The sequence below is a fragment of the Dendrobates tinctorius genome, unplaced genomic scaffold (assembly GCF_039654945.1).
Source record: "Dendrobates tinctorius isolate UK_male_01 unplaced genomic scaffold, ASM3965494v1 ptg000128l, whole genome shotgun sequence".
NCBI lineage: Eukaryota > Metazoa > Chordata > Amphibia > Anura > Dendrobatidae > Dendrobates > Dendrobates tinctorius.
This window is the reverse complement of record NW_027361796.1, coordinates 6,377,125-6,390,809: the sequence shown is the minus strand read 5'-3', so window position 1 is coordinate 6,390,809 and position 13,685 is coordinate 6,377,125.

The window sequence follows — 13,685 nt, the reverse complement described above, 5'->3', positions numbered from 1 at the left end:
ATTGCCCTTTGCAGTCTCCACCAATTGTGAGGTAGCGCTGTCATTCACATAGGGGATCACTCGCTTGCAGCCACAAAAACCAGATCCGGCACGGGTTTTCCATAAAACAGTCATAGTCCCTTCGGTTTATTCAGCATCATAAACCATCAAAGCAACAGGAAACAGCATATAGTCAGCATAGCGTCCATTACAGAGTTCAGCTCTGTTATCCTGTAGTCATACAAGTTATGCACTGTTCAATGCGCAGGCTTTCTAGCCACCAAGTTATCTCACCCTGTCAGAGTTTCCTCATGCTGCTTCACCATGCTGCACATGTTCATTCCCTCCAGGGAACTAACAGGCACACGTCGCCATTACTCACTGCCAGTTCACAGGCTGTTAGCCAGGAAGCCCCATCTCAGCGGGACCTTCCACACTGGACCAACCGGGTCCCAGCATTCACCACATGTGACCTACCCTGGCCACCTTATACGGTCCGTAGCCATGCCCACGGGTCACTTGGCTATGACCTCATCACAGGGCCTTGAACCATTCACACACTTTATCACAACGTTCTCAAACACACCCCCTGGGTGGGTTTGTAGGTACCTGGGTCCGCCTGTCTCCCCAGCTACCTGGAGACTTCTCCCTGACACATTGACACAGCACTTCAGCAATATCACTGCTGATCCACACACACATCAGTCTCCATCTCAGGGCCCCCCCCCCTTGAGATACATAACGGTCCTTCAGGATTCTGCCACTCATCCTCTCTCTTGGGACATCCACACAGCTCCCCCTAGCGGACACAGGGGTCATTACACCACAACACATAACGGAGACACTGACACACATAGATTTGTGCACATGTCAGTGTGTTTCCAATGGCCGTTTGTCCGTGTGCCCCACACAAAGACATGGCTGGTTTTTACTGTCAGCATGGACTGAAAAACGTCCCACACACGGGAAGTGTTCTATAATTTTGCTGTGTTGACTTTGGTCTTGATAAAACACAGTGTACCTATACCAGCAGATGACATAGCTCCCTAACCCATCACTGATTGTGGAAACTTCACACTAGACCTCAAGCATCTTGGATTGTCTGTCTCTCCACTCTTCCTCCAGATTCTGGGACCTTTGATTTCCAAGGTCTAGTGTGAAGTATCCACAATCAATGATGGTTTTGGGAGACATGTCATCTGCTGGTGAAAATCCACTGTGTTTTATCAAGACCAAAGTCAACCCAGCCGTCTACCAGGAAATTTTAGAGGACTTCATGCTTCCCGCTGCCAACAAGCTTATTGGAGATGAAAATTTCATTCTCCAGCAGGACTTGGCACCTGTCCACACTGCCAAAAGTACTAATACCTGGTTTAAAAACAACAGTATCGCTGTGCTTTATTAGCCAGCAAACTCGTCTGATCTTAACCCCATAGATTCTCTATGGGGTATTGTCAAGAGGAAGATGAGAGACGCCAGACCCAACAACGCCGATGAGCTGAAGGCTGCTATCAAAGCAACCTGGGCTTCCATAACATCTCAGCAAAGCTACAGGCTGATCGCCTCCATGCCACGCCGCATTGATGCAGTAATTGATGCAAAAGGAGCCCCAACCAAGTATCGAGTGTATTTACTGAACATACATTTCAGTATGCCAACATTTCGGATTTTAAAATCATTTCTTCAAGCTGGTGTTATAAGTATTCTAATTTACTGAGACAATGACTTTTGAGTTTTTATTGGCTGTAAGCCATAATCGTCAACATTAACAGAAATAAACGCTTGAAATCACTGTTTGTAATGACTCTTGTAAGACAGTGCTTACTGAGTGTGTAAGGAGGGACACTCGCTTAGCAACAGGATTAAAGCACAGCGGCACATTTTTCTCACACAAACAGTCCATCCGGTTTATTTCCAGAGCATAAACTGCACCACGTACAATCTAATATATAAAGCTCAAATGTGTGTATGTATGTATGTCCGGGATTGGCATCCGCACCGTCGCAGCTACAGCCACAAAATTTGACACAGTCACACAATTTGACACAGTCACACGTCTGGACCTCGAGAGTGTCCTAGGCTATGTTGTGAGGCGAAATTTTAACCCTGCGCGTTCCAATTCACCAAACAATTTTTCCACTATCTACATACTGGGGAAAAAGTGTGTGTGTATCAAGCCCCGCCCCTCATTATGATGTCATAATGGTTGCCATGGCGACGCTGATGTCATCATAGGTTGCAAGCCCCGCTACTCATTATTATGTCATAATGGTTGACTATGGGATGGAGGATGTGTGATGGGTATATGGACACTGGACTATGGGATGGAGGATATGTATGACGGGTATATGGGCACGGGACTATGGGATGGCGGATATGTATGATGGGTATATGAGCACGGGACTATAGGACGGAGGATATGTATGATGGGTATATGGGCATGGGACTATGGGATGGAGGATGTGTGATGGGTATATGGGCACTCGACTATGGGATGGAGGATAGGTATGTTGGGTATATGGGCATGGGACTATGGGATGGAGGATATGTATGATGGGTATATGGGCATGGGACTATGAGATGAAGGATGTGTGATGGGTATATGGGCATTCAACTATGGAATGGCGAATATGTATGATGGGTATATGGGCATGGGACTATGGGATGGAGGATGTGTGATGGGTATATGGGCATGGGACTATGGGATGGAGGATATGTATGAAGGGTATATGGGCATGGGACTATGAGATGAAGGATATGTATGATGGGTATATGGGCATGGGACTATGGGATGGAGGATGTGTGATGGGTATATGGGCATGGGACTATGGGATGGAGGATATGTATGATGGGTATATGGGCACGGGACTATGGGATGGCGGATATGTATGATGGGTATATGGGCACGGGACTATAGGATGGAGGATATGTATGATGGGTATATGGGCATGGGACTATGGGATGGAGGATGTGTGATGGGTATATGGGCACTCGACCATGGGATGGAGGATAGGTATGTTGGGTATATGGGCACTCGACCATGGGATGGAGGATAGGTATGATTGGTATATGGGCATGGGACTATGAGATGAAGGATGTGTGATGGGTATATGGGCATTCGACTATGGGATGGTGAATATGTATGATGGGTATATGGGCATGGGACTATGGGATGGAGGATGTGTGATGGGTATATGGGCACTCGACTATGGGATGGAGGATATGTATGATGGGTATATTGGCACGGGCCTATGGGATCATGGATATGTATGATGGGTATATGGGCACGGGACTATAGGATGGAGGATAATTATAATTTGCTATAACTAATCACAGTTAGTTAATATGCCTGGGCAGCGCCAGGCTCTTCAGCTAGTTCATTATATACATCAACGGAACATAACCACCTACAGTCTGTTCCAATGGCAGATACTTCTCTGCCATTATTATAACCCTCTTTCTGGAGTTACCTTTCTGGAGCTTCTGCTCCACACACTGACCTCCTGTCAGTCCCCTCTCCTGTGGAAGCTGTCTTAGGGCGGTTTCACACGTCCAGATATTTCCGGTACCGGAAAACACAGTACTGGAGATGCCCGTGTCCGTGTGGCACATGTGTGCCGCATCAGTACCACACGGATAGCCGCAGGGGAAATAGTACAGTAAGCACTGGATGACTGCCGGGGAAGAAATGGCTACTGTAAGCGCTGTTCCCCTGCATGTGATGCTGAACGAGGCTGTCATTCTTCCAGCTCTGCTGGCAACAGCGCGAGCAGGGAAGAATGAATGAAAAAAAAAAACTGACGTGGGGTCAGAGGTGGCAAGTGGGGTAATAAGGATTTAATGTCACCTTTCTATTGTAAGATGACATTAAGCCCGGCTTAGTAATGGATAGGTGTCAATAATCCCCTCTACAGGGCTAGTGGAAAAACCCAACAAAGCTCCAGAATAGCGTATCTAATAGATGCGCCTTTTCTGGGCAGCTGCGGGCTCCTGTTTTTAGGCTGGGGGGCCCATGTTCATGGCCCCTTACCAGTCTGAGAATAGCAGCCCGCACCTGTTAGTTTTGCCAGGTAGGTTAAAAATATAATGGGGACCCCACGTCGGTTGTTTTTCATTAATTCTTTCCTGCTAGCGCTGTTGCCGGCAGAGCAGGGAGAATGACAGCCGCATTCAGCACCACATGCAGGGGAACATTGCTTACAGTAGCCGCTTCTTCCCCGGCCGCCGGCCGTGCCCACGGAGGACAGTGTACACTGTTCTCCTTGTGCACGTGTGCTGCACGTGTTGCGGCCCGTGTGTCCAGGTCAAACAGACCTATCTGCGTGTTTTGCACATGGACACATGGTCCATGAAAACACGCTGACATCTGCATAGACCCATTCATTTGAATGGGTCTACTTGTGTCAGTGTCTCCGGTATGTGAGAAAACTGTCACTACACATAACTGAGCAACTGACGTGTGAAACAGGCCTTACTGGAATCACCGTCATTGTGACCAGGGCACTACCGACAGTCCAGACCCTAAGAAGAACGGTAGCTTTCCAACGCAGTGCCGTCACTCACGGACTCTGCACATACGGCCTCTTCATGTGCTCTTCAGGAAGTCCACTCCTTGGACCTTCCAACGCACAGGCCTTCCTGTCTCACAGGACCTTAGGACACAGACCATGTAACCCAAACACTTTTGACATTATGTAGCTATAACCACCCCCATTGTTGGGCAGTGTATGTGTTGTTAGTCAGTCCCGCACTGCTCTCCAACTAACCCTGTAAGCCCCCCTTATATGTAAACAAGCAACTTTACTGGCTTACAGCACAGAGGATTCCCTCTGCGACACATACCGGCCATTCACAATGACGCCGGTCACTGTCTCACCATCACTGTTACGCCTCCATGCGTATCCTGAGGAGCACAAACAGCTCTCCCTAGCTGTAAGAGGGGTCACTGCCTCACATACCCCCCTTCTGTTCATACTTGTGGGGTTGAACACCCACCAGGGGTCTCGAGACCAGGCACCTATGTCACCTTGCCCTACAAGTCGTCTTTGAGCGTCAGCTCCGGCTTTGGCCCTTAAGTCACAGTCTGTTTCACCAGACCCTTTTTAGACTCCACATGTCTCAAATACGCCCCTTCACCCGACCTTTCTCTCCATGGCCGTCTCCAGTGACCATGAGTCTCACTCACAATCGAACCCACTGTCTGGTCTGAGTCTGGCCCATCTATCCCTTTACAGGGCAGAGGACCACCTCTGCGACACATACCGGCCATTCACAATGACACTGGTCACTGTCTCACCATCACTGTTACGCCTCCATGTGTATCCTGAGGAGCACATACAGCAACCCTTAGCTGTAAGAGTGGTCACTGCCTCACACTCTATATAATATGTGTTTCACTTTTTGTATTGAAGAACTGAAATAAATGAACTTTTTGATGATACTAGCTTGGCCCGTGCAAAATTTTTGCATATTGATCATTGGGGGCGCAGGCAATTTTAGAAAAAGCAAGCTGGTCAAATGTAAATGTATTTCATGAGTTGATGCACACAGACAGGTATTTATATATGTAGATTGGTAATACAAGTTGTTTTGATAAGTAGAGGCCAAAAAATGTTTTCCGGTTGAGGTGCGACCTGCAGGTCATTGTGTCTTTCTGGAGGTTTATGAAAATGAATGTTTAAACTGTATTTTGTGATCAAATCGTGGATGTGTGGTTTGTTTGGCTATTTTCTTGCTGAAGGGGGCAAGTTTACCTTTCAATTGGTGTATCATTTGTGTGTGTGGGTGCAGTATGAACGGGGATACAAAGGAATCACCGAAAAACATTGAAGAGAAATAATAGAATAGATTCTAATTTTGCGAGGTGTACCTGTATGTGGCCAAACCGCTCCCCCAATGGGAAATCTGTTGTGCCTATTCCCATTTTGGATTCCACCAATAAGTCTGGGATCTGGTCCATATCTGGGCCATCTAAAGGGGGGCAACAAACTCCTACTTTGGCAACTTCCCTTTCCTCATAAGATTTTAGCCTATTGACATGATAGGTCTGTTCACGTACACCTGCTCAATCCAAGCCCACAGTGTATTCAGTCTCCCCGCATTTCATGGTGATGGTGTTTGAAGCTTGTTTTGCGTACTAGTACTAGAACCTTCTGTCCACAGGTAAATTCTCTGAGTATGGCAGCACAGTCGTAACACCTCCGATGCCATTCCTTAACTATTTCTAAATTTCCATGGGCTAAGGCCATGAGGTAACTCATCTTTTTCTCTATACTTTTGGACACACTTCAGAATGGGAACATCGTCTTTTGCTGTGAAAGGGTCCTCTCAACTCTCATCCTTGCTCCAGTGGCCCTCATACTTTTCAGCCGTATAGCAATTCAAATTGAGAGAACCAGGTAGAATCCTGCGGCACCTCCCAGTAGGTGAACAGGAGCCTCTGCAGATTTTTCTCCGTTTCCCCCCTCAGACTCTACATACCGACTAATGAGCTGCTTAAGCATTCTGTTAAAACTCTCACACAACCCGCTAGTTTCAGGATGGAAGAGGGTGGTACGCATGGGGTGGACCCCATATTTCTCCCAGTGGGTCTGAATCAGCTCACTTTGGAACTGGATCCCTTGGTCAGTCAATACCTCCTTGATCAAATCCAACTGTCGGTGGCCCAGGATTCGATCTGTCAAAGCTGGCACAGCTCCTGTAGTTGCCGTTTCTTCTTGCAGCTATACATCCACTCCTGTCCTTTTACCAAGGCTGAGCTGGTGGGGTTGGACATGGGGGCATCTGAAACCTGCTATTTATGCTTCCATATGATCTGCTGAGTGTCTATATGCCTCCCTGACTGTGGAGCCCCTGGATGGTGTCTATGAACACCAGTCCCCTGAATCGCCTCTGGATCGGCCGGGCAGAGTAGTATGCCACTGCTGTGTGGAAACACAGGGGGTCAGTGGTTACTCTAGTTCGCTGACCCGAGAGCACATGGACAAAGCTCATCACTCTGAATGCCCGCTTTCCTTTTACCGTAGGTATAATACTACTCAGACAACACAGGGTGAAGGTAAAACAGCCTGGCAATATTTTATTGGCAAATCAGCAAAGAGAAAATATAAAACATAACTTTTAATATTGTATAAAAGCTACCAAACGATAAAGTGCGATTAAAAAGCACTAAATCAGTTGCCACAGACTATACAGTGGAGTGTCTGTTTATATTTACACACCAGATCACCCAAAGTACATACATGTGGCTAATTCCATGTCCAAAAGTGAAAAAACCTGGACAGACTGATACAACTAGATAACAGACAATGTGAATAACAACCACATTCTTATCATGAATGGTTACTTAACCAGAGGCGTATATAGCCCCTATCATACTTAGCTTAAACAGAAAAATAACCCATTCATGTCTAGAGAGGAGACATCAAAAACCAAACCAGTAGTCCAAAAATATACTCAATAAAGGAAGGATCTCACCCATATTCTGGAAGATGCCAATAATCAGATGTCCATCGGAGTTGAAACAAGTCAGGAAGCAGGGAATTACCCTAATCAAACCCTGTAGGGGCTAGTAAACCTGACTCCCGCCCTAACAAGGGCAGTCCACATCTGACCCTCACAAAGCATACCTACGGTGACGAATAAAATCGTAACCCTGGATTCATCAGTCCGTAAAAGGACCCCTTCCGACATCGTTGGGATTAATATCCCCAATGCTATTTAATAGGCGTACATCTGACAGTAAATCCAACGGAATCCCCGTATCCACACAAGTACGATTATCTTGCTGAAGAAAAAACTTCTTCCAGCGTAACTTTCGTAAAAACAAGTTTAGATCTTTCACAGATCGGAACAGATCAAAATCTGTACTGGGGACAGAGTTATCCCCTGAGGAATCACCAAAATCAGGTTCGGAAATAGCGACTATTCCCGTGGATAACTGCTCTACTAGTATCACACTTCTCAATCGTGTTTCTAACCAAGTATCCAAAACTGTGGCTCCTAATGATATACAGGTGGTAAATCTGTCCTCCAAGGCTTTTAGTCGGGAGGAATTACATGTCTTGAAAAAAGGCCTCAGTTTCGTCCTCAGTACAGATTTTGATCTGTTCCGATCTGTGAAAGATCTAAACTTGTTTTTACGAAAGTTACGCTGGAAGAAGTTTTTTCTTCAGCAGGATAATCGTACTTGTGTGGATATGGGGATTCCGTTGGATTTACTGTCGGATGTACGCCTATTAAATAGCATTGGGGATATTAATCCCAACGATGTCGGAAGGGGTCCTTTTACGGACTTAAAAAACAAAAGCATTAAAATGCCTCCTCCTACTGGAGACATCTCTGCAATAGATATTTTTGAGAATTTAGTCACGCAAGACTTGAAATCCTTAAATGGAAAAAAGATGTTCTCCAAGTACAATTGTGCTAAGGCAGAGATGAGAGTTATAAATAGGCTTGAACAGGATGACCACATTGTTATCAAACCCTCAGATAAGGGTGGCAATGTGGTCATCCTCGATGCTGTACAGTATTCCAAAATGTGTGAAACATTGCTTGAAGATAGAGTGAGCTATGAAATTCTGGCTCCTAATCCCACCTCTGAATATCTGATGGAGCTCAGAGATATCCTGGATCAAGGTTTATCTCTGAAGGTCATTGATAAATCTGAATTTGACTTTTTAATGCCAAAGGATACAACATTGGCTACTTTTTACTGCTTACCAAAATTACACAAGGGCCTATTGCCTATAAAAGGCAGGCCTATAGTGTCGGGTATTGGCAGTGTTAGCCATAATATTGGCATTTATCTAGATCGTGTCCTAAAACCTTTTGTTGCTTCTTTGCAGTCCTTCGTACAGGATACCCCTGATCTTCTTCGGAGAATCGAGGGACTGTGTATCGACTCTGAGGTTAAATTGGCTAGTATTGATGTTGAGGCCTTGTACACCTCCATACCTCATGATAAAGGGTTGGAAGCCGTTATGAATTTTTTAAATACTAGAGGTTGTCAATATCGGACCCATAGTGAATTTGTCATTAAATTACTTCGATTTTGTCTTACCAGGAATTTTTTCACATTTGACCGGAAGATCTACCACCAGCTCAGGGGCACTGCCATGGGGAGCCTGTGTGCCCCGGCGTACGCGAACATTTTCCTGGGCTGGTGGGAGGAGACTTTGATCTTTAGGAGTAGCCTTGAGGCCATGGGTTGCATTGAACTATGGGTCCGATATATAGACGACATCTTTATATTATGGAAGAGCTCCACTGATAGTTTTTTGGAATTCGTTGGTCTATTGAACCACAATGATTGCGGTCTTTTCTTTACCTCAGTGATTGATTCGTGTTCACTATCTTTTCTTGACATTTTGATTGAGAGGGGTAGCGATGGCATTATCTCTACATGTACTTACAGGAAGCCTACTGTTACAAATGCTCTCTTGAAGTGGGACAGTAGTCACCCGGTGCATCTTAAACGTGGTGTACCTAAGGGTCAATATGTAAGAATTCGTAGCAATTGTTCCACAGAAGAATCTTTTGAGAGGCAGGCGAAGGAACTTTGAGATAGATTTTTGGATAGAGGTTACCCACTTGATGTTTTGAAACGAGCATATAAAAATGCGAAGGGTAAAAATAGATTGGAACTCCTTAAATCTAGACCTTTGACTGAGAATAAAGGTGAAACGAGATTAATCACTACCTTTGACAATGGGTCCGAGGAGGTACGGGTTATCCTCGCTAAGCATTGGCCTATCCTGTTGATGGATAAAGATATTGGAAGAGAACTAGCTACACGACCCTTAATTACATATAGAAGAGGCCGTTCATTGAAAGACCGTTTGGTCAATAGTCATTTTTCCAGACCCACTAATACTACCTGGCTGTCTACGAATGTTAAGGGCTGTTATAGATGTGGTCACTGTGTTGTTTGTCCCCACATTGTCTCTGGCAGTGACTTTGTTAGTAATGTCACAGGACAACAATTTGAAATCAGAGAGTTCATTAACTGTAGCAGCAAAGGAGTCATATACACTCACTGGCCACTTTATTAGGTACACCATGCTAGTAACGGGTTGGACCCCCTTTTGCCTTCAGAACTGCCTCAATTCTTCGTGGCAGAGATTCAACAAGGTGCTGGAAGCATTCCTCAGAGATTTTGGACCATATTGACATGATGGCATCACACAGTTGGCGCAGATTTGTCGGCTGCACATCCCTGATGCGAATCTCCCGTTCCACCACATCCCAAAGATGCTCTATTGGATTGAGATCTGGTGACTGAGGAGGCCATTTGAGTACAGTGAACTCATTGTCATGTTCAAGAAACCAATCTGAGATGATTCGAGCTTTATGACATGGCGCATTATCCTGCTGAAAGTAGCCATCAGATGTTGGGTACATTGTGGTCATAAAGGGATGGACATGGTCAGCAACAATACTCAGGTAGGCTGTGGCGTTGCAACGATGCTCAATTGGTACCAAGGGGCCCAAAGAGTGCCAAGAAAAAATTCCCCACACCATGACACCACCACCACCAGCCTGAACCGTTGATACAAGGCTGGATGGATCCATGCTTTCATGTTGTTTACGCCAAATTCTGACCCTACCATCCGAATGTCGCAGCAGAAATCGAGACTCATCAGACCAGGCAACGTTTTTCCAATCTTCTACTGTCCAATTTCGATGAGCTTGTGCAAATTGTAGCCTCAGTTTCCTGTTCTTAGCTGAGAGGAGTGGTACCCAGTGTGGTCTTCTGCTGCTGTAGCCCATCTGCCTCAAAGTTCGACGCACTGTGCGTTCAGAGATGCTCTTCTGCCTACCTTGGTTGTAACGGGTGGCAATTTGAGTCACTGTTGCCTTTCTATCAGCTCGAACCAGTCTGCCCATTCTCCTCTGACCTCTGGCATCAACAAGGCATTTCCGGCCACAGAACTGCCGCTCACTGGATTTTTTTTCTTTTTCGGACCATTCTCTGTAAACCCTAGAGATGGTTGTGCGTGAAAATCCCAGTAGATCAGCAGTTTCTGAAATACTCAGACCAGCCCTTCTGGCACCAACAATCATGCCACGTTCAAAGGCACTCAAATCACCTTTCTTCCCCATACTGATGCTCGGTTTGAACTGCAGGAGATTGTCTTGACCATGTCTACATGCCTAAATGCACTGAGTTGCCGCCATGTGATTGGCTGATTAGAAATTAAGTCTTAACACACAGTTGGACAGGTGTACCTAATAAAGTGGCCAGTGAGTGTATAAAGCCACCTGTTTGTGTGGTAAGGAATATGTGGGTAAAACTATCAGGGAGTTCAAACGAAGGGTGGGGGAACACATTGGGGATATCACCCACAAAAGAGATACCCCCATTTTGCGTCATATTCATCAGTGCCAGGGTGGAAATATTAATTCCATTCGGTTTTTGGGCATCGAGAGAGTTAAAAAACCACTTAGAGGCGGTAATTGGGATCGTATCGTTCTACAAAAGGAGACAAAATGGATTTTTTGCTTAGACACTGTGACCCCTAGGAGGCTTAATGATCAACTTAATTATAGCTGCTATATCTAGGATGTACATATATTTGTGAACTGTGTGATTTTATCTTCTTTGTATATACTGTAAAATACCCACTCATTTTTTTGTTTGGCTACTGAAATATTCTATATTCGAGGGTTTAATCCTCCCACTTCAATTCGCTCTATATTTTTTCCATTCTGTTGTACTGGTATTGGTGCAGCAGATTTGCGCATGACTGATGAATCCAGGGTTACGATTTTATTCGTCACCGTAGGTATGCTAACCGAGATCGATGTTCGTGCGCTAATCTAGGCTGCATCATTGTTTGCAGTATTCAAGTTAGCAGATAAGTTTAGTGCCAATCAATCTGCGCATCTCCGCGGCCATATTGAATAAACTGGAAGTCTGGCAGTGAGAATTATGATGGATACGTATGTATAGTAGTAGGAACGGATTAGGCATGACTGCGCTATATATATATATATATATATATATATATATATATATATATATATATATATATATATATATAATGTGGGTTTCTATTGACGCCTGAAGTGTCACTGTTTCTGATATCTGGAAAGCGGTCTCATGTCCATGTAATTGCGCATGACCGGAAGTCCAGCGGCCATCTTGGTTTTGGGCATAATGAGCGGACCGGAAGTATGGCGGCTGGGTATGGTGTTCATGTAACTGCGCATGACCGGAAGTTCCCACGGCCATTTTGGTTTTGGGCATAATGAGCAAACCGGAACTTTGGCACCTGGGACCGCGGCGTCTGTGAGAGTATACACGCGATGAGTGGAGAAGGCGTAGCATTCATGGCGCTTAACGTCAGTTATCACAGGTGGCGTTCTAAAGTTCAGTGATTTCCTGTGGCGCGTGTTTGAGTGAATTTCAGGTGGGTTTGTTCTATCCTGATTAACAGGCTACATTTAGCCCACTGTTACAAGCGGGCTCACTCCATTGTCACCTAGGAGGGAGCCTGGTTACTATGTGTTACGTCCAGCACTTGCAGTTAGATCCCCTGAAGAGTCAGTAAATGACGAAACGCGTCGGTATGCATAGGGACATTGCAGGGCTATTTTTGTGAGGGTCAGATGTGGACTGCCCTTGTTAGGGCGGGAGTCATGGGTGTCAGGTTTACTAGCCCCTACAGGGTTTGATTAGGGTAATTCCCTGCTTCCTGACTTGTTTCAACTCCGATGGACATCTGATTATTGGCATCTTCCAGACATATGGGTGAGATCCTTCCTTTATTGAGTATATTTTTGGACTACTGGTTTGGTTTTTGATGTCTCCTCTCTAGACATGAATGGGTTATTTTTCTGTTTAAGCTAAGTATGATAGGGGCTATATACGCCTCTGGTTAAGTAACCATTCATGATAAGACTGTGGTTGTTATTCACATTGTCTGTTATCTAGTTGTATCAGTCTGTCCAGGTTTTTTCACTTTTGGACATGGAATTAGCCACAGGTATGTACTTTGGGTGATCTGGTGTGTAAATATAAACAGACACTCCACTGTATAGTCTGTGGCAACTGATTTAGTGTTTTTTAATCGCACTTTATCGTTTGGTAGCTTTTATACAATATTAAAAGTTATGTTTTATATTTTCTCTTTGCTGATTTGCCATTTTGTGTCATGAGAAATTGTGGATCTATATTCCACAAGGTGCTGTATTTTCTTTCAATATTTTATTGAACCACAAAATTGACAATAACATATAGAACAGTCCCAGCAAAATACCCAAGATGGTGGAAAATTAGAATCTCTCCTTTCTGCTGATTTGCTGAGATTATTGCAGCTGTGGCAAGAACATAGAGTAAAAACAAGCTTAGGAAGCTGAGCGAGAGCGGTGAGGTATGTGGCCAGATGACTTGATTGTCCCAACCAGGATTCTTCAATATGTTTCTGAGGGTTAAGCGATGGTCAATAGAGCAGATCTGTTTTCTTCCAGCTGGGTCCATAGTCCCCTAAGTTGACATCCTGTAGACCGTTCCTGGCTGAAGTTTTATAAAGTCTCTGGACTCTCCTTTATATAGTTCACAACTGTTGTCCTTCAAGCCATCAGCCAGAGGTCAAGAGGAAGGTATGATGAGATTAACTCACATTGTTTGAGTATTTAATCAATCTGCATAGTTCATGCTCTGTTTTGTAGGTCAACAAGTCACAGGACCCATGCAATATATA